General features: G+C 38.3%; 1 long non-coding RNA gene across 1 annotated transcript; it reads right to left on the reverse strand.

Annotated features, from left to right (window-relative positions):
• Positions 1–13,379: 13,379 nt before the first annotated feature.
• On the reverse strand, positions 13,380–17,019 carry LOC141602554 (uncharacterized). The gene is made up of 3 exons (XR_012524520.1): positions 16,869–17,019; positions 16,701–16,768; positions 13,380–13,466 (listed from the first exon to the last, which is right to left on the reverse strand). It is a non-coding gene; the product is annotated as an uncharacterized LOC141602554 (long non-coding RNA).
• Between the last annotated feature and the right edge of the window lie 5,941 nt (positions 17,020–22,960).

The raw sequence follows: 22,960 nt of genomic DNA on the forward strand, positions 1-22,960 counted from the left end.
GATCACTCTTCATTTGTTCGTTTTAGTCTAAAAACTTTCATTGAAGTGGTTGCGTTATTTTGGTCAATTACGAATTCTGGACAAAACTAATTACCAAAACAATTTATCGCTTCAAGGTACTTAATTCATTTAAGTACATGAAAAACAATCCATTGTAAGTAGATGTGTTAGTCAAGAATCAAAAACCTGTTTGATAATGAATAACTTTAATCTATACTCTTTACAAGAGATCCTTAGCAATGGTTCATATGAGGTTTTATAAGCAAATTCAAATTTTGTCTTTAGTTACGATGTTTTAATGGAGATTTGTATCAAAATCGAAATGATATCGTATATGAATTGTGGTAAAGAAATAGAACAATATAATTACGGAATAGTGGAAACAAAACATTTATCGTTATATTAATACTTGTAAATAACAAGTAAAGCATTTACATAGTGACCTCTACCCAACTATGATAAATGATTCCAAGACCCAAATTCATATCGACTTAGGCACGGGGTAGCCGATGCAACCTTCATCAATATAACTCGGTAGATTAACTTTTTAATCGATTCTACTTTTAGAACTCTTGGTCGATAAAATTACTCTAATGTTTATCTATAGCCCAAAACACATCAACAAGGGCACGGGTAGCCGATGAAACCCTTATCAATAACTTTTGTTGAGTTCAATCCAAATTTCGAATAAATGTGTCCATTATCCAAACCCACATTAACTTAGGCACGGGGTAGCCGATGCAACCTTCATCAACATGAATTCGGTGGATAGACATTTATCACCCACTTCCCCTACGTAACAAGGTTTGTACCCCGGGGTAGCCGAGCGCACTCCCTCGCGAAATAGGTTTTCATGGTTTCTACTATTTGGTAAGGCTATGTCTCAATTAATTGTTTTAGCGAGAGGTCATGTCAATTTATTATCTATCACGTTTTAAGTGAACTAAAGCGGTGAACTACGATAATTCGAATTGACACGGTCGATAAACTCGATAAAATAAGGATGCATGTTTAGTTATGGCGATTTAGCGATGCATGTGACATAAAATAAAATGCAAGCATAAAATAAATAAATCCTAGTATGGCCTTTCCTAAAATAAAAAAACTATTTAACTATTACAAATTCGGAAACCAACTCCATTGGTCCCTTGAACTTCGGTTGTGGCACGCATCTCGAGGTAACACCGTCTTTATGTATCGCCATTCTTGAAGAAATCCGTCTTTGGGAACTCCGGAATGAATAAAATTACATAATAAATTACATAATTTCCTATTATACATTTGTAACTAAAATAAAATAAATCTATTAAATTACAAAACGGTGATACGAGATCACAATAAAAATTACAACCGAATTGATATTCCCATACATTTCGGGAAATACCAATTAAAAACTAAGGCCATACTAAGTAAAATTACATAATTCAAAATTACATAAATTAAAATTATGACAATCATAAAGAAAATGCAGCATTATAATATGTATAAACATGCTCAATTTTATGCTAAATCGCCTTTAATTAGCCAATATCGTATATTACTTGGTTTTTACGGATTTGCGTGATTTCAACATTTTATAATCACAAAAATTACATAAATTCATATTTATGCATAAGTTAATTACCCTAACCTCTTAGGACTCAAAATTTAGTCTTCACTAATAATTTGACCATAATTAACCCATATTTTATAAAATTGTTCATAAATGGACCAAAAATTACAAAAATAAGCTATAAACTTCAAATAAATCACAAAATTTCAAATTTAAATTCATGAACATTATGGAAAAATACCATGACACTCATAATGTTCAAAAACTTAGGTTAAAAATTTCGAAATTTTTCCGGAAAAACAATGTTGCGGTTTATCGGTTTTAACTAAAATAATCATAAAATCATGGAAAAAATATATTCATTAACTTTTCAATTTTAGATCTGAAAAAGATAATAAAATGCAACATTAGACGTTTTTCCCAAGTCATAGATTATGTTTTATTAATTTTTTCACTAATAATGTCACTATTTATGCTATTTTTCTTCAAAAATCCATAAATCATGAAAAATGACTTCTTTATAGTCAATTATTTTACACACATCTTGTAAAATTGCATGTGACAACATATTAGTTTTCTATGACCAGATTCGAAATTTAACTCATATTAACCTATTTTTCACTTAAATCCGAGTTTAATAATGAAAAATCCATTTTTCGAGCATAACAAGTCCAAAAATTATGAAAATTTACAGGTTATCTCAAAATAATATATATGACAACATATCCAAAAATCAATGGAAAATTCGAAGTATAGCTAATTTTAGACCAAAAATGACATTTTTACTCATAAAATCACATTTAAATGCCATTATAGTAAATTATGAACAATAAAAATCCGTAAAATTAACCAAAATATCCTAAAACATTTTAGGACCAGAAATATTAACATGCATGGATTAATTTCGTGATATCTCATAATAACACAAATTTTACAAGTTTTATTTGTTATTCTTATAACTCGGAAAAACTTTTAACCGATTTGCATGCAAACAACCGTGGCTCATGATACCGATTGAAGGAAATGTAGATCTATATACATACTAACATACTCATATATGTTAAAATTAATTTGTCATAAAATTAAAGGTGGATTTTATGCATGCAAACTTTAATAAAAGAAGATAAAAAAACATTTTCTCACCATAATAATTTCGGTCATATTGGGCACCAACAAGATCTCCTTCTTGTTAGTTCTTGAGCTTTCCAATAATGGATGAACATACAAAAATCCCAAAGTAGAGATTCTCCAATTAGTAGCACCCAAGACAATCCCTTAATCCCACAAACTAACATGTACTAGATGTTTATATTGTGGTTTACCTTAAATTTGATTACTAATACTCATATATTACTTTGATAAAATTAGTAATCTTACATGAACAATTTGGATTAAAATCTCATCTTTTTGATGAAGATTAAAGAGAGAGAATAGAGAATATTCATGAACACTTGCATGTTAATTGAATGGTAGTGTAAGAATAAAAGAAAAGAACCAACAACCCATAAAGAGAGGGAGTGTCACGGTTTTTGGAGCCTCAAATGGCATCATTTCTTTTCCTTTTACTCTTCTCAAAAATAGTAGGTGTGTAAGATGTGTAAGACTAGTTGTAGGTAGGCATCATTATGTTTATTTTATCAATTAAAATAAAACAACCAAAACCCACTAACACACCCTCCATTTTCGGTCCATTACTTAAAATGGACTACCATTTTATTTTGTCAATTTGTCATTTGTCACACAATATGTCACATGTAGTATGATACATGTTATTAATCAATTTAATGCATATTTATCACATAAATATCATTTCATGAATTAATTAAATTACATACAACAAATTGACAAGTGATACTTGATCACATAAATAAAATGGGTCATATAGTTATAATTCACAACTTCTTGTAATTATAATTAACCATTCATTCTTATCTTTATTGTTTCTCAAACAATAAATAATTTTAGCAACAAATCATTTTATTACTAAAATGAATCTTATTTAATCCCATTACAATAAGATATCAATATTCTCTCTCACAAATCGAATTGTTCAATTTTAAGGAATTAATTAATCTGTATCGGTATACAACTAATTAACCTTTTCAATTAAGGGAATCGTCCTTTAGGTGTGACCTCAAGGGATCAACTGATCACCACCGTCGCACGACAGTAATGTCAAACTCTAGCCAGCCAATCATTACCGATATGTGTGGACCAGACGACTATATATGTAATGTATCATCCCTTCCGTATTCTTGAAATGAGATTTAATAATGATATTTAAATCATATGATCGCACTATTGTTAAGGACACATTTCCCAACAGTTGATTCACCGTGTTGTGGAGAACTAAACATAAACCTTCGCACTACACACACAAGTTAGAACTTCCACTTACTTATCCAAAACAAGGAGAAGAGAAATAAAAACTAACATGCAATTTAACAATCTAACCTTTAGCTATGTTGCCCTTCCCCGGCAACGGCGCCAAAATTTGATAGCAATAAACTAGGTGTCGTAATATACTAGAATTAACCTATCAAATTAACAATTTATAAACCAAACTCAACTCTACACTATGCAATTAAGAATAGTAGTAAAGGGAAGTAAGGGTCGAACCCAAGAGAAGGGATTTAAGACTAAAAACTTGAATTAAGACTAATTAAGATGGACAAAGCACAAGACTATAAACAAACAATGGTTATCAACAATGAACAACAATACAGAGACATATATGGAGAATTGGCATGGAGAAAACAGGTAACAAAATCAAGGAGATGTGAGTTTTCCTATGAGACAAGGTAACAAACACTTGGTATGCAAGTAACAATTATAAGAGGTGAATACTTGGTATAATCCTACAAGTTCCAACTTTTCTCAAAGCAAGACTCTTTTCTCTCCATTTTCATTTACCCAACAACAATCCTCAAGCAAGTGATTACCACTATCTAAGCCAACAATGATAATCCTACTTAGACTACAAATTCTAACATTAAAACCATGTAGGAATTGTAACCACGAGCATGAAGAACAAAACCAAGAGGAAAGTAAATGGGATATCACAAAGATATGTTTAAACCAACAAACCCAATGATATAATCAATTTCTACTCACAAAGGTTGATACTTTAAACCAAGATATCAAAAATCATGAGATGCTTCAACAAGTTATCACAAAAGCAAGAAACTTTGCAATAAACAAGCAATAGATGAACATTAAAGAGGCAAGGGTAATTACTTCTCACAACAAAACATTCATCATGTCATTAAAACTTAGAAATTGAAATAAATGAAAGAGTAGAGATTAAGGAGTCAATACAATGATAAAGATGAAAGCTTGCAATGGATTACACCAAGTAGGGAAGTATTTAGCCTTCCATAGTCTTCATAAAACCCAAAAACAAAGAAAGATTACAACTTGAATGGAAAATAGTCTTCTAAATTATTACAAGATTAAAACCCTCAAAATGAGATTAGATGAGATGAAAGGATGGTAGGTGAATGCTTTAGGTCTTCAAACTCTCGGGTATTTATAGGGCTTCACGAAAACCTAGAAAGATTTCCACTTAAGAAGCCCAAAAAGAAGATTAGAAAACCCGCATAGCAGAGCTGCGCAGGCTGCGCAAACACTGTTCTTGTCTGCGCAATAGTGCGCACCTGCGCACCGTGTTTGCGCAGGCTGCGCACAGGCTCGCATTTTTGGACTTCTATTTTCCACGAGCTAGACCTCTTCAATTGCCTTCATTTCTTCTAGTCTTCATTCCTACTTCTCCCAACTGGTTTTCGGGTTACAAGTGATCCTCTTGTGCCTTGTCTTGACCTTTGAAAGGTGCTCTATTGCCGCTCGGGTTCCATGCATTAAGGATTGAGTGCCCAACCGAGTTAAAGTGCACAAGTTACCACCACATAACCCATTGCCAAATGTTAGGAAAAGTGTACCAAAAGACCCATATTAAAAGACACGAGGGTGATAAAATCACCCTCTTAGACCGACACAATACATTACTATCATGGACCCATTTTGGGTAATTAATTTCAAAGTCGACCCATTTCGTTAAATAATTAGTCAAAATCGCCTATTTTAGCAAAAAAATCCTTATAGTCCATAGACCAGGTATGTATTGGTTAGTCGATGTCTTACTCGGGTTGGTTTTTTTCCTTGTCAGATTTTATCGGCTTCGCCTCGGGTTATGTTGAATCAGACCGGGTCGGTTTCGTGTGCTGTGATTTTTTAATATTTTCGGGTGTTAGACAGGTCCAATATCGGGTGAGTCGGATCAGTTTTGTCGACTCGGTTAGGGTTTTGCCAGGTCTACATGGTATCCAATTCAACCACTAGCCATGCTACTTTGCAGTTACGTACAATCAATGCACTGCATTTTGTTTGATATTACAACTCGGGCTATAGCCCTAGTAGCCACAGCCTGATTCTGCCCTTGCATTAGCCCTGAGGCAACCCAAGTACACTGATAACAAATTATAGGTTCTTTCTCAATTTTTTTTCAGCGAACTATTATAAGTAGCTTTCACATGTATCTTGAACAAGACCCATCACGCTTGTACCTATCACTGACGAACCAAGCATTCATGGTGCCATGAGAAACCTTTTTTGATAGGCATAACCCCTGCAATCGGGTGTGGTTTAAGCTCTGTCTCCTTAGGGAGCATGTCAGATACAACTCCAATAATAGAGCAAGTAATGGCTTCCACTTCTTCAAAACCTTGCTTCAAAAAGAGAGACCTCCACAAGGAGCCTCCAAGCATTCTCCTCCAATGCCTCCTCAAAGTCCTTTTTCCTCTTCGTTACCATGTCCATGTGTCCACTTATCTCCCATGCTGCTGGCCTGGATTCACTTGGGTGACTAGAAGCTCAGAGCTTACCTCACCCAAGGCTTGTTTCCAGCGTAACACTGGATTCAACATTGACAGAGAGAGCATGTCCGTAGTTAGTCACGTGAAATAGACAAGAAACTGAGTATTCCGAAAGAATTATGGGAAAGCTAATTAATTTCAACAGTCATACCTTTGTGCGGTGTCAAATGGACAGTCAAGAATTTGGGTATGGATTATGTAACCGATACTTAATTACTTATCAATCCAATACTGCTACTAAAATAGACGACACCAAAGGAGGTTGACATGACAAAAATGAAGCAATATAAGTGTAGTTTCTTAAGCATTTATGGTGGTTTTAAACAATTCGAAGCTTTATTCTAAAAGCTTAATTACTTATCAATCCAATCTGCCTTTCAGAATCGGCAATGAGGAGATTCTAAGGAATGTTAGTGTCTTGGAGGACTCTCGAAGGCCAGACCCCTGACTGGATACTGCACGAGTTCAAATATATTCACCCCGTGAGTAATAGTAGTGAGTTTCTTGGTAGGCGCCTTCTCAATGGGAAATGGTGTAGCCAAGCTGTTAAAGAAAAAACAGAAATTATTTTCTTGGCCAAAGCAGTAATGGAATCCAAACAAGGGCCTACAAAGTACCTGGATATGGAGATGGTTGATGGTAGCAAATGCACCCAAGCTGTTGTAAAGACTTGGGGCTTCTACGGCCATGTAAAGAGCAAGCAAGAAGCTCTCAAGGCCAATCGTTTGAGGCAAGCACTTAAATATGCATGGGATTCAAGACAACATATGCATATTCAATAGAACTGACCTGTTAGATGAAATATAAAACCCGGCCAAGATTAGTCTTATACCATCTGTGTCTACAAGTAAAAACTTTGCTTTGTGTTGTTCGAGAAAAATAGAAAGATTTACATCCACAAGAAAAGCAAACCAGGAAGTCTACTCAAGTACAATAAGAAGAAATAATAGAGCAGCAAAAGTGAAATAATACCTTAGTTTTCACAGGCTGTGACATCATAGCAAAAGAGACCCTTTTCCATCCTATCCTCCAGGGGCGGATCGGGGTCGGGTGGGGGGGGGGGGGGGGGGCATGTGCCCTCACGTTAGGGGAGAGAAAAAAAAAACTGGAAAAATGAGAGAGAGACTGCGATAAACACAACCCAAACATTGATAAACACAAACACAAACAAAACAATAAGACAATAATCGACTTACCAGTTACCACAATACCACCTCGACGCCCCCACCTGCCGCCGGCCTCCTCCTTGGCTCATCTTTCCTCCCATTTGTCATGGCGCGCGTCACCGTCTGCCTGGACTCCTTCTGCCTCACGGCTCACTCCATCACTCGCGGTAGTCGACTAGTCGGTATGTGTTCTTATAATCTTATTAATTCGATTAATTTGTTGTTGCTTGTTTTGATTAATTCGATTAATTTGTTCTTATTAGTTATTAGTTTGATTAATACGATTAATTTGTTCCCCAAATTCAATTAATTTGTTCTTGTTAGTTTGATTAATTTGTTCCCCAAAACCTAGATCCCAAATTTGTTCTTATTAGTTTGTAAAATTATTCATCTATTTGTGTAATTATTGGCTTGGGTTAGTGTAGATTGATTATTTGGTTAATTATCTCATATTTCTCAAACCTAAAGGCCTAAATCACTCACTTACATACTATTACTTGTGTATTGCTAACAAGTATGAAGTATTGCTTGGTGTATCTTGAATATCTTGTTCGACTAATCAAACGAAACCCTTATAATCAATAATTATATCAAATGACGAATGGGAGATACTCTAGCCTAATCTTCGGCACCAATCTTACTGATGTCATTATTGTGAGCTGTCTGTTTGTGGCATGTTTACTATTTGCTTGATGTAAACTTTCTTTGACAAAATACCGAACAAGGCTGCTATGTTTGATATTGGAGCTGTCTGTTTGTGTGCGTGCGTGTGTGTGTAAATTTCTTTGTACGCGTGCTCTCATATGTACATTTGGTGCTACTGGTTCTGGGAGGTCAATTTTTATTATGGTCAATTTCTGTGTACACTATTTTTTTTGCTGCTAGTGGCTTGTAGCAGTAGGACAATTGTTTGATGTTGCACAGCAAGGCAATTTATGTGCCAAGTTTCCCATAGCTTAATCGCAATCGGAATATGCGGTTTTACCCCCATTAATTTCTCGATCTCATTTTAATGTATAAATGTTGTCCGCAATTTTTTATTTAGTGTGCCCCCCCCCCCCCCCCCGACCTCAAATCTTGGATACGCACTGCTATCCTCCCACCGTCCTAACAGAATACTTATGTAAGATGATTTCCAAAGCTTCATTCATAAATCAGCGAAGCATATAGATAAGCTTATTTTTTTCATTTTCCCAAGCAGAAGAGAGTCAAGAAATGCAACAGGGAGGTCTCTGGCACCAGCGGAAACATCAGTCTTCTCAGGAGCTATCTTGTTCACCGTCTTGTCCGCATACAACAGGAGTTTTGCTTAATGTATAAAATTCAACAAAAAAAAATTATCAACGAGCCATCGTAATTTGAAGTAGTAACACGTTCCCTTGAGCTAAGCATGCACCCATTGATAACCTTTTTCTACAAGCATTGAAGACATGACCATTCTTACCACAATAGTTGCAAATAATGTATTCGGGAAGACCAACGTATTTCCTTCTTCTAAAATCAGTTTTAGGCTTCTGGATGTAACAGTCTGCCTGACTGTTCCATTTGAAGCCCAAACCAGCAACATTGCTACATCTCTCGGTTTGACTCGTGAGAAAGTTTAACACAGTTTGACTTCCTTCCCATTTCTCAGTGATGTTTTTGGCATTCACAAGTTCATTAGTCAAGTCATTGACTCTGGAGAGAAGATGCAAATTCTTTTCTCTTTCCCTTTTGTGTTCATCATTGTTCACACTTTCTATAGACAACCTTTTCTCAACTATGAAGTCATGGGTGTGATTATTGAGTTTAAACACGAGATATCCGATCTTTTCTTTGGACTCCTCATACTTAGATGTCATCTCATCGAGATGTTTGTTTAGATCAACGAATTTTTTTCGGATCTTTGATGGGGGGTAGATCTAGAAGTGCTACACTCTGGCATACCCTTTTGAAGAAAGGTAAGCCTTTCATGAAGAACCTCTATTTCTTTCTTGAGACTAACTACCTCACCTTTTAGACACTCGTTTTCATTAACCAAACACTTAAGTTTCTCATTGGACTCGTCTAAATATTTGTTGGAAGCAACAGTCCCAGACACTGTTTCTCTTAGGTCTATAATCTCAACCACAAGGTCATAGACTTCATTTTCGAGAGCATCTTGGTCCTTTAAAAGATCATCATGTTCCTTGGTTAGTGAGGAAAATTGCATCACCAAGGTAGTGTTGACATTTTCAAGGTCAGAGACGTCCGTGGGGGTCATCTTAAGACGCTCTAATTCTTTAGTCAAATGTGTGTTCAACTTGGTGACTCTTTTAACTTCATCATAAGCCTCAGAGGTGACAGTGACGCTGTCTGTTGCTTTTAGTTCATTTTTAAGGTTAAAGTTCTCTTGGTCAAGAAGCTTACATACTTTCTCTTTGGAGTAAGTTCTAGCCTTGGCCTTTAGATGATTTACCTCATTGTCGGAATCGGATTCGGAATCATCGGGTTTAGCCATGAGGCATCTTAGGTGTTCATTTTTTGAAGTTTTTGAGACTTTGTCCTTAAGATGACTTGTAAGACACATTTTAGCCTCTAGCTCCTCCTCGACGAGTTCCTCATCTTCCTCGGAGTCGGACATTCCCCAAATAGCACTCATGACTCTATGTTTATAGTCTCTTTTAACTTTATCTCGTCTTTCCTTGGATTTGATCTCATCACACTTGGGACATTCCTTAATTTGGTGAGTTTTATCACCGCATTTAAAGCATCCCACGGTGGAATTAGGTCGTTTCTGAGGAAAGCGTTTTTTCGAGTGAATATTAGTGAACCTTTTGTTTCCTTGACCATTGACTATCCCGGCTAGATTCCTTGAGAACATAGCAAAGTCGTCTTCCTCCTCATCTTCTCCATCACTTGGAGAGGATGTGAGGGCGAGACTCTTTCCCTTTGAGGACTCACTAGAATGCTTGTCGAGATTAAACTCATGAGCCATTAGTGATCCCATTAGTTCATGAAGAGATAGGGTTGACAATTCTTTAGCTTCCTCTATGGCGGTAACTTTGGGTTGCCACTTAGAGGTTAGACTACGAAGGATTTTTCGAATGATGTCCTCGGACTCGAAATTCTTTCCTAGACTCTTTAGCTCATTAATAATACAAGAGAAACGAGAAGAAAAGCTATTTATGGACTCGTCCTTTGACATTCTAAATATCTCATATTGTTGCATGAGAAGGTCAATACGGTGTTTTCTAACTTGGGAAGTTCCCTCATAAGCGAGTACAAGAGAGTCCCAAATAGATTTTGCCGTGGGACATCCAGAGATTCGACTAACTTCCCCCTCACCAACACAACGTTGAAGAATCGACATTGCTTTGGAGTTCTTTTCGGCAGGTTTAAAGTCATTTTCATTGTAATCCTTTTCCTCTTTTGTTTTGGTGAAACCGTTTAATATATCGGTTTCCTCAATGACAAGAGGTCTATTTTGGATGATGGTCCAACATTGATAGTCTATACTTTTGATGTAATGTTCCATTTTGAGTTTCTACCATCCAAAATTCGCACCGGTAAAGACCGGGATCTTGGAGTGTTTCTCGGAATCCATTACCCACGAATCAAACTCTTAAGGCGATTAGCCTCGATCAAGAGCACGAGGCTCTGATACCAATTGAAGAGTTTATGGATTCAAGTACCTAAGAGGGGGAGGGGGTGAATTAGGTACTATTTAAAAATTTTAACTTAAACTTTATTGAATTAAAGTAAGTTGTTGGTTGTAAAGTGATAGAAGAATACTTCGAATAATATTGAGAGATTAAACGAGTATTACAATGGACGTTTGCTGAAGTACGAAGGTAACAATAGTTCTAACTATTGCTATTTGTCTCAGTTTATGGAGTACAGACTGCAGACCAAATGTGACAGTATGAGGAACTGTTACTTCAAGAGATAAGCAAAGGAAATGCAAACATACTAAAGAGCAGCGGAATAAACAAATAAAATCAAACACGAGATTTTTGAATTGGTTCGGCAAGAACTCAAGTGCCTACGTCCAATCTACTTTTTATCGATTAATTTTAGTGATCTACTCCGACTACTAAAAACCCGTACAATAAAAGGACCAACAACCTACTTCCGTTGTGACACAAGTTCAAGAACTACTCCGTCCTAGAACAAGGTAACTTGCAACCTACTCCGGTTGCCAAAGAGTTATAGACTACTCCGTCCTAAACTCTACACACTAACTTAGAACGTTATATGGATCAAGTTTCCACAAACTTATTCTTGACAAGAATTGATATGGACAACTTTTACAAGATCAAACGGTTCATAAGTGAGAGAGTTTAGTACTTTAAAGTAACAATGGCTATGATTGTAACACTTGAAGACTTTTTAAGACTTTGCAAAACAATGACTCGGTTTTAAAACTTTGAAAACAATTTTTGCAAACTTGAATGAATTCACAGGAAAAAAGTCTTTAGGAAATGAAGGGATGAGGCCGCCTTTTATAGGGAGAGCAAGCAAGGTAGGTGTTAGTGTTTTTGAAAGTCAAAGATCAACACATGTGATGTGGTTCAACACTTTCCAAAACTTGCACAAAAGAAGGTACTTCTATTTAGAGGCAAAGCAAGAAATGGAGTTTGTAATTATCCAAAAGGAGCCTTTGGTTTTTCAGAAAACAAAGGGTGGAAAACAAGTCATAAGGTGACAAGTTTTCACGAAAATGGCAAAAAGCAAACCTTGTTTTATAAAAGACCAAGAGTCAAATTGGCACAAAGAGGAAACAATTTGAATTAGTAATTAGCTAAACTCTTTTCTAGAAACCCAATTCTTTGAAGAGAAATCTGAAAGTTTGTTTATAAAATCCGAGTTGCTTTAAAAGAATAAAAAGGATTTTCGAAAAGTGAAAAATAACTTTCAAGTGTTACGGATCATAGTGACAGTCCAGGCTATTGTCACTTTTAAGGATAACAGTAGTCTTAACTATTACTATTGCTTTTAAGTACTCTACTCCCTAAATTGTACATTAGATGACACAAGTGACTCTATACTTTGGGTGACCAATGATTCAACACATCTTAATCCAAGCTTGATTTGATCATAAATCCTGAAAAGGTAAACTAAGATAACACACATTAAATAGGCATGTTATCATCAATCAAAGGAACCCAACCAATTCCCCCTTTGATGATGACAAGCCCTAAAACGAATGTAAGAAAAGAGAGACCATTTTCAAGATTAATCAAGCAAGATCATATGAGAGAAAGAACTATATTACTTTATGGAGCTAGAACTTATATCAAACTTACCAAGGCAAGTTTACATTGCCCCAAAAATAAGAGTAAAAGTTGTGAAGGTTAGGCCTAGTTATGAGATAACCGAATTGCATGGATATTAAGAACATGAGTTTACCTTTTCCCCTTCTTGACATCATCAAAATGGGCAGGGATGTCAATGTCATTCAAGAGTAAACATATAAGAAAACACGAAAAGACACACACAAACATGACAAGATAACAAGGTCAACATAAACATACAGTTTAAACATAGTCTAACCATAGTTCACCAAAGCTAAATAGAGTTTAACATACACTACCAACAAAGAAATTAAGAGTGATCATTTTAAACCCCCGCAATAACGCGGAAAATATAACTTATAAAATGCGGAATTTTAGGAAATTTTTGAAACTTTTAAAGTTTATAAAGCGCGGGTTCATAAAAATATAAAAGACAAATAAAGAATGCGGAAATAAAGATTAAATTATACAAACGCGATAGTCAAAGGTGAGGGAAAATATATCCCTCGAATGACAAAAGATAAAAGGTGAGTCTAAACAATCCTAATAAACCAACTACTAGTCCAAGGTTTAGTAGTTCTCGCTAGCCCACACGTCTTCCCCACGTAAGCATCTTCACAACCTGTCATTCATGTAAACATGAACGCCACAGTCAGTGGGGAGTAACTCAAGGTTCTCCCAGCCACAAAATGTCAAAACACAGATAAACAAGAACATATTAGAACATCATAGATATAACCATTTGATGCAAGCATTGAGACATGAGACTAACATTCAAAACATGCGTAGTAAATCGTATATAAGGCATATGATACATCCATGTGAGACAATCCAACCAAAACGTCATAAATGATAATACAACTATAAACACGATAGAATATCATATGTCACGGATTAACAAGATTACATAATAATACATGTGAATGGAAACCTTAGCCATGAACTTGAAAACCAAAAAACATACAATACACGAAATAGGACTACTAACATCACATAATAAGCAAAGCATCCGACTCAGAGGCTACCTTTAAAGCATGTCCGAGATACAAATCCTTAAGTACCTTGGCTCAGTGGTTACCTTTAAAACATGTCCAAGGCACGACCTCTAAAGTATATGGCTCAGCGGTTACCTTTAAAACATGTCCAAATACTACAAACAAGTGTCCGACTCAGAGGTTACCTTTAAAACATGTCTGAGACACAACAAACAAGTATCTGGCTCAGCGGTTACCTTTAAAACATGGCCAAATACAACAAACAAGTAAAACAAACAAGCACAACAAACAAGCACATAGAACGGGATTATTAATGTCACATTCATACTTATGGCTTGCATCTCACCATAAGTACGGATGGAAGCATCAATCCCGACGACCTTATCGCAACTAGAGGGCCTATGGCTCGCCCCTAGCATCCGATAGGACCGTGACTCAGGGACGGGATGATTAATGTCACATTCATACTTATGGTCTGCATCACCATGAGTACGGATGGGAACATCACTCCCGACGTTCATACCGCAACTAGAGGGCCTCAGGCTCACCCCTAGTATTCCGGTAGAACCAAGACTCTCACAACCGAACAATACTAGACATTATCTAGAATACGACTCACTACAACTAACTATGTACAGTAAATATCTCATACATGTATTATATTAATAAATATTCCACTTCATAATTTAACATGCCGGTTAAATAAAATATAATAAGCGATAATGAATAACTTACGTTACGTGAAATTTACGGAATAAAATGTGAAATCCAACAAGTGAAGCATACCAAGTCCAATCAAATAAACCACACAAAACCAATTAGTTTAACATAACTAGCCCGACTAATATAACATAACGAATCCAATGAAATAAACACCACAAGCCCAATATATGGATTATAGTGGACCATCCAAAAACACCCTAGTGAGTCCAATAACTAATCATGTAAAACCCATTAAACTAGTCATGTTAAGTCCAACCAACAAATAACATGTAGCCATCAAATAGAGATGACATAAATATATATATACATACTTGAGACGGTACTATGCCAAAACTAGCAACTAACACCCAACATGGTCTATCCAACGCGATTTAGCATGAGACGGAATTTAAATAATACGTATTAACCAACTTGGCGCCGCAAGCACCCATTTTGGGACAAAAGTTAAGACGAAAAAATAATTAAATAACGGGATTCCACAATTATAAATCATGAGAGAAAATATATGTAAAGAAACGATATCCTCAAATTGCGCTATATAAAATACAAGATGAAAATAACGTTTCAAATAAATTAGACTAGCGCCAAAACAATACAAATCCACGACTCAAGGGCTGACTGGGCAGCCCCTTAACCGACCCCAAAACCAGCCAAATGATAGGTAGTCTACATTATTTCCCTTCTGGAAAATCAATATCCGCCTGCCAAAAGTGAGTTAAAATGCATGTGAAGGCAAACAAAACCAAATCCCAAAAAAACTCCCCTAGGAGTGACACAAGTATACCATTTGTAACCACCGACAACAAGAGCAGCCAAAACGCAACAATTCCCTCCTGTCCAGCCGTCTTGGGACAGTTTTCTAGGCCAAACCAAGGCGGATTTCACCCAAACAAAAGACCCAATCCAAACATTTACATGTACTTGAGTCAATAGCAAGAAAGTTGGTTCAATTTAGCATAAAGAAACCCGTCAAAATAGCCCGCGAAAACTGCTCGACAAAGTCCATTTTTACGATTTATAAAGTTCTTTTGTGACCGTCTTAAGACGAAATTTTAAGCATGAAAAGGGTAAAATTTCTCACATACCACCAACCCATTACATACTTGGATATACAAAGGAGGCGGGAATCAACTATTTGGTTCAAATCATCCGTGGAATCGACTAAAAAACAGTCCACAAAAGTCACTCATCATCAACTTATATATACATGGTTTTTCTAGCAAATTCATGAGGCCGTCTTAAGACAAGTTTTTAAGCATGTTACAAGGCCGAATCCATCCAAACAAAAGACCATATTCATTCATGTATATGCACACAAGACGTGAGTAATCAAATTGACTCGAACCAACAACAATTTCAGCTCACAAATCGCGTCCAAAAACACTCAAAACAGTCCCCTGTTTCACTTTTCATTTACCAGTTTTGCGTCCGTCTTAAGACAAGTTTTTAAGCATGTTACAAGGTGGAAATTAACCATACAAAGGAACCATATCATACTTGAATATACACTTGAGACGGAAGTAAGAGAGTTGGCTCAAACCACCAACCAAACATTGACCAAAAACTGTGTATAAGACTGACTCACATCCCCCTTTTTCACATTTTTGAGCAGCTTCATTAAGTCATAATGGTGAGCAAGAACAGAGAAATGAGTATTTTGATTTTATCAAAATGAAGAATTCGTTTACTGGCATCCTTTAGTCATTTAGGCAACTTTCCATGGTAACATATAAAAACACGAGTTCACTTCAGTTGTAAATTGCACAAAGGGATGGGTATATGACTATGTGCTACAAGCTTATTGAACTATATATATATCAATCAATCAGAAAAAGAAAATAAACGCAGGCATCAGAAAAGGACAAGTTTTAAGACGGAATTAACCCGATAATTTCAAGAATTCAAGTGTTCCAATCTCGACCAAACAACACCATTCTACTGAGTAAACACGGTCCAAAACCAGCACAAATTGTGACGGAATTTCACATATAAAACCCAGGCACTAAAACAATTATTCTGACACATTCAACCATTAAAAGAGAAAAGCACAAAGGACCCAACTTTATCACACAAGAGTATATAAAACGACCCATAAGATGGAATTTCGACATTTTTGTCGAGTAACCTATCACCGTTACCTTAAACGCTCCTTATTCTTCGAATAAAAGGTCCAAAAGGCACGAGTCTCTCTCTGGGTCTTCAAATCCTTCATCAAAGAGCAAGAAAAACGGGATAAAGAAGCTAAAAGACGACACTTTTATAAGACGGCGAAAAACGAAACCACCACAAAAACGAGACTTTCTTACCTTGAAAGATGAAGGAGGAAGTAAGGAGGAGAATGGTACAGAAATTAAGAGGAATGGTGAAGAAATGGGGCCGGGATCTGTATTACAAGGTCACGAAAAATGGGTTTATGAGCTCTGTTTCGTTTAAATGAGTTGCTGCTGCATTGCTTTGTTTTTGTTGTTGTGATACAGGAAACACGCAAAAAGGAAGGGGTTTAGAGGGGTGGGATTGGTCAGCTCATGTAAGAGAGATTAAAATATTTTTAATTTAGTTAGGTGTTGTCGATAAGAGAGAAAGTAAGTAACGTGTTGTCGATACGGGATAAGTTGAGAATAGATTAGTCTCACAAATGAAAATGTGACGGTCTCAGCTAGACGGAAAATTTGCCTTAAACATACTACTATAATTTAAGACGGAAGTTTACTATTATTAATATTATTATTATTGTCGCTATTAATATTATCCGACTAAAATACGTATTTTTATATAAATTCAACTTTAAGATATTACTTTTATAGAAATTATGTTTAAAATACAATTAATAAATTTAAATAATCTAAAAATATAAAATAAAGTAATTAAAAGGTTAAATAAATTATAAATATCAAAATGAGAAATTCGCGGGTGTTACAATCATCCGGTAGAGAAACAAGAAAAGAGGCAAGGCAAAATAGGCAAGGGTTAAACGGGTAAAAGGGTTTAAGGAGAGGAGGCTTGGTCACCATTAGATTCATCACCCAAGGGGTCCTCATCCAACGGGTCAGCCACGCCATCATCACCATGCTCCTTAGTTGAGACAAGAGTGGAGATGATATCCACTTCACCACGAATCACATCCATAGTGGAGGCAAGAGCCGAGAGAGCCGCATCCTTTTGACTAGCATCTTGTTTCACCCAAGCACTCAAATCAGCAATGGCTTGAAAGATTTCCCGTATACTACCCATTCCAACTTGACTAGAAGATCCACCCTCTGGATCCGACTTGATTTTCACAGAAATTAATTCATCATTATCTACTTTGATAAGCATCTTTCCCAATTGACCGTCACTCATTATATCACACATGTCCAATGACCCCATTCTAGAGCTAACTAACACCCCATGTGCCTTAAGCACGATTGACAACCACATTCCGTAGGGGTGATGAAGCACACTAGTGGAGGGTTTACGGAGTTTGGCCGAGATAAGGTCAAAACGCTTGAACATTAACCCAATTAAATTAACCTTTTTGTGGGTGTAATACTACGGATTTTCTTAAGCTGTATACTCGACCGAGTAGAGCCTACTCGGCCGAGTAGTGTTAATTGCGTGGTCTATTTTGGTTCTGCCGAGGAATGCTCGGCCGAGTATGAAGAATAATCGACCGAGTAGAGGATACTCGGTCAAGTATACACTTTACTCGACCGAGTATCCGGTCTGGCGAGTATTATTTAGCGGTTTGATGCGAGAGTGTTTAGGGTTATTTTATATTCAAATTCAGTTTCTAAAACGTCATTTCAACCCTAATCATTTTACGATTACTCTAATCACTCTCTAATCATCCCCCTAATCTCATTGTGTGTGCATTTGTCATGGTCCTTGCGTATGATCTCTCATTCTACTGTTGGTAAGTTTTATTCCCCATGTCATTTATGTTCTTTTAAGGTTACTGTATGTATTGAATTGGGGAATAGGGGGGATTGTACAATGTGTAATTGTGCTATGTGGTTATTGTATAGGAGAAGACTTCATAGAAGAGCCTTTCTGATTGTTCGGTTTCCGTTCTGCTGTTGATTGCTAAGGTAGGGTTTCTCCTACTCAGTACTGTTAATTGATTGAGATTGCATATGTTCATAATTGTTGTTATCTGCTGATCATCGGAGGATGGGTGTTGTGGTGACGGTGTTGGTGTGGTTGTATTGTGACGGTTGTGGTCTTGTGACAGCTGTGATGCTGTGTGTCTGTGATTGTGGTGGAGTCACTTGGAGGGTGGCTTCACACCCTAGGTCACCCTCCGTGTAACCCGTCACGGGAGAGGATGTGCACATTAAGGGACAGGGATTGTCAGTCGCTTGTTGATGAGCTGGACTAGGTGGGATCGGCTGCGGTCACCCACTGGCGGTGAGGATTACCTGTTGCGATGGGTAATCTGGCAGGGCTACACACTTCGGTGTGTAGTCGGTTACTGTGTGAGATCGGGAGAGTGGAGGCGGAGGATGATCAGCTGGTTACCTCGTTTGTTTGTCTTATATTGATTGAGTAATACTGACCCCGTTGTTGTTTGTGGAATCTGCTGTGATCCATTCGGGGATGGTGATCAGGCTTGACAGGTATTGCTAGTGGTGAGCTTGGGGCAGTCATGGGAGCGTTGTCATCACCAGTCGTAGCATCACCGTCCGAGTCTTAGTTTTGATTTCATTAGTTGTCAGACATTGGAGTTGTTTTATTGAATCAGTTTTGGATTTTGGTTTGATGTAAACTTTAACACTTTATGGTATTTTAATAAATGTGCTCAGTTCAGACGATTTTGATATGTACTAACCTCGGGCAACCGAGATGGTAACACACTTTCATGGTAGGGTGGTCCTGGTAAGGTACCTTGGTATGAGGGGGTGTTACAAAGTGGTATCAGAGCCGAAGATTCCGGCACCTAAACAAATGAATCTAATGAACTTAGGGAGTCTAAATAAAATGAACCCGGGGAGTGTTATTTGGAGCTACCGCAAAGACTCGGGAGACGTTCCGGAGTCGCAATTTGGCCCTCATAAACTCGAGCCGGTCACATGGGGAAGTGTGTTGAGAGTTGTGTCATATATGTGCATGTATGTGAAGATACATGGTGATAATAAGTGATGGTTGGAAATTTATATGTGGAATTCGTAAGTATGGTGAATGGAAAAGTAGTAGAAGGGACGGGTATGTGAAATTTGGTGAATTGGATTTGGCATGTGAATGATTAGTATGATTGTGTGTTTATACGTGGCATTAAAGTTCCTGTTGTTACATGTTTGATGAGGGCATAGAAAGCATGATAGGGGACTGTATATTGTTTTAACCCGTCTTTGGTATGACTCGGTCGAGCAGGGCAGGCACTCGACCGAGTAGGGAGTACTCGGCCGAGTAACCAAGCACTCGACCGAGTTTTGTTTGACAGTGAGTAGCAATGGCTACTGTATGTGTTTACTCGACTGAGTAAGTAGGTGTACCCGACCGAGTAGTGATTACTCGGCCGAGTGATGTTTGTACTCGACCGACTATGCATTCTGGGTATTTGATGTTGGCTACTGGAGTCGAATACTCGACCGAGTAGTCCTTACTCGACCGAGTATTGTCTTATACTCGGCCGAGTGTTTCTTTGGAGGAGGATTGATACATTTTGAGCCGTAGGCTTTTGTGCTTACATTTCCTTGTTTCTTATCAGCTCGAAATGCCGCCCAAAAGAACCCCCGCACAGATCCAAGCTTCTGAGATGTCCCTTGATGAGGTTGCTTGTATGATTGAGCAACAAGAGGCTCTCCTTGAAGCTCTTAAAAATTTGGGGAAGGGGAATGAGAAGCCGATGGATGCTACTCAGCTCAGCATCATCATTGCTCGCTTCAACCCTCCCACATATGAAGGGGCGGGGGAACCAAAGCTGCTCGAGAAGTGGCACCGTGAGATTGAAAGTCTCATGGAAATGGTTAAGTGTCCCGAAGACAAGATCGTTGAGCAGGTAGTATACTACCTGAGAGGTGAAGCCGGTGTGTGGTGGCAAAACGTCAAGGAAGATGCCAGAGCCTATTACCAGGCTGGGGGTTTGGGAGCTATCCCGTGGTCAGGGTTGAAGAGCGCTATGAGAGAGCAGTTTGTGCCGGAGCATATCCGACACAAGATGAGATCCGTGTTTGATTCCTTCACCATGTCAGAGGAGATGGCAGTCACTGAGTAATATCATCGATTCCTAGAGCTATCTCGCTATGTTGAGGACATGCAGTTGGGACAGAGGGGTTTGGCTCTTCATTTTGAGAAGGGTTTATCTGCCAAGATCGTGAGCCGTATGCCAGCTGTGGTTGCTACTGACCTTAAGGAAGTGTACCTAAGAGCGGGCCAAGCTGAGAGAATGGTAGATCTCTCAAGAGAGATCAATGAGAGGACTGTTGCTGAAAAGAGGAAGGCTGACAGTGGAAGCAACAGTCAGTCGGGCAACCAGAAGGGAAACTTCAACCATGCAAAGGCTTTTTCTGGTGGAGCTGGTTTCTCAGGGGGATCTCGTGGCTGGGGAAAGACTGGAGGTCGGAGTCTGAGTGATAATTCCAGCCTCACATGCTTCAACTGTGGTGGAGTAGGCCACAGAAGACGGGAATGCACGAGTTACAGGCTCGGCACTAGTTCAGAAGCTCAGCAGGGGAATTTCTCTCAGGGGCCAACTCAGAGTTTTTCTAGTAACCGATCGGGTGCATCATGGGGCAACAGAGGTGGACAAGGCAACCAGGGCAGTTATAACCGCAGTGGTGGTGGGTCATATCAGCGTCAGAACAACAGCACCACCCAAGATTCAGAAGCCAAGCCAAGTACCTCCAATGCTTCGGTTCAGGGTGGAGGACAGAAAACAGTGGGAAACTTTTCATGATGGACAAACAGGAAGCGCAAAATGATGCTCATGTAGTTACCGGTACCTTTCTTGTTCATAATGTACCATCCTTTGTTTTGTTTGATTCGGGGGCTACACATTCTTTTGTGTCTAAGAGTCATGCCTTGTCCATGGGTTTGGGGAAGTTTGAGGTTGTAAAGGATGATGTGTTCATACCTTCAGAGGAGTCTTTGTCATGTCTCAAGTTGTATAAGGGAGTGTCTATGGTCGTTGGAGGGGTAGATTTACCGGTAGACCTGTTAAAGTTTCCTATGGATGGGTTTGAGGTGATTGTCGGGATAGATTGGCTGGGTAAGTATGATGCCAAGATAGATTGCCGACAAAAGAGGGTGTCCTTAAAGGGTCCTAAGGGTGTTAGGGTGTCCTATAGAGGGTTTGTGGTAAAACCTAAGTGTAAGTTCATAGCTGTGATGACTTTAAAGTCATGTTTGAGGAAGAAGTGCCCCTTGATTCTCTGTCATGTGAGAGATCGCCGAGTAGAGCCGCAGACAGCTGCTGAGATACCTGTGGTGGGAGAGGTTGACGATGTCTTTCCTAAGGAGATACCGAGTTTTCCGCGCAAGAGGGACGTTGATTTCAGTGTGGAGCTTAAACCGGGAACAGGTCCGATATCCAAAGCACCTTACCGTATGGCACCTAAAGAGTTAGCAGAGTTGAAGAAGCAGATACATGAGTTGCTAAGCAAGGGTTATATCAGGCCTAGTGTGTCACCGTGGGGAGCCCCAGTTCTTTTTGTGAAGAAGAAAGATGGGAATATGAGACTGTGCATTGATTACAGAGAGCTCAATCGTGTCACAGTGAAGAACAAGTATCCTTTGCCTAGGATTGATGACCTGTTTGATCAGCTAAGTGGAGCAGGTGTGTTCTCCAAGATTGATCTGAGGTCGGGCTATCACCAGCTGAGGATAGCAGATGAGGATATTCCTAAGACAGCGTTCTGATCTCGATATGGTCATTATGAGTACGTGGTGATGCCTTTTGGGTTGACCAATGCACCAACAGCTTTCATGGACTTGATGAACCGGATCTTTACACCGTTCTTGGACAGGTTTGTTGTTGTTTTCATCGACGACATCTTAGTATATTCTAAGACTAAGGAAGAACATGAGGAGCACTTGAGGATAGTCTTGCAGACTCTGAGAGAGAATCAACTTTATGCCAAGCTATCTAAGTGCGAATTTTGGCTGGAGGAGGTGGCTTTTCTGGGTCATGTAATATCTAAGAAGGGGGTGTCTGTGGATCCTAGCAAAATTGAGGCTGTAACCAAGTGGGAATCACCGAAGAATGTTGCTGGGATTCGGAGTTTCTTAGGCCTTGCTGGCTACTACATGAGATTTGTGAAAGACTTCTCTACCATAGCACGGCCTATGACATCCTTGATGAGGAAAGAGACCAGATTTGTTTGGGATGAGAGTTGTGAGACGGCGTTTCAGACCTTAAAGGAACGCTTGACCGCAGCTCCTGTTCTAGCTTTGCCAGAAGGATGTGAGAACTTTGAGGTAT

This window comes from Silene latifolia, chromosome 9 (genome assembly GCF_048544455.1).
Source record: "Silene latifolia isolate original U9 population chromosome 9, ASM4854445v1, whole genome shotgun sequence".
Lineage (NCBI taxonomy): Eukaryota > Viridiplantae > Streptophyta > Magnoliopsida > Caryophyllales > Caryophyllaceae > Silene > Silene latifolia.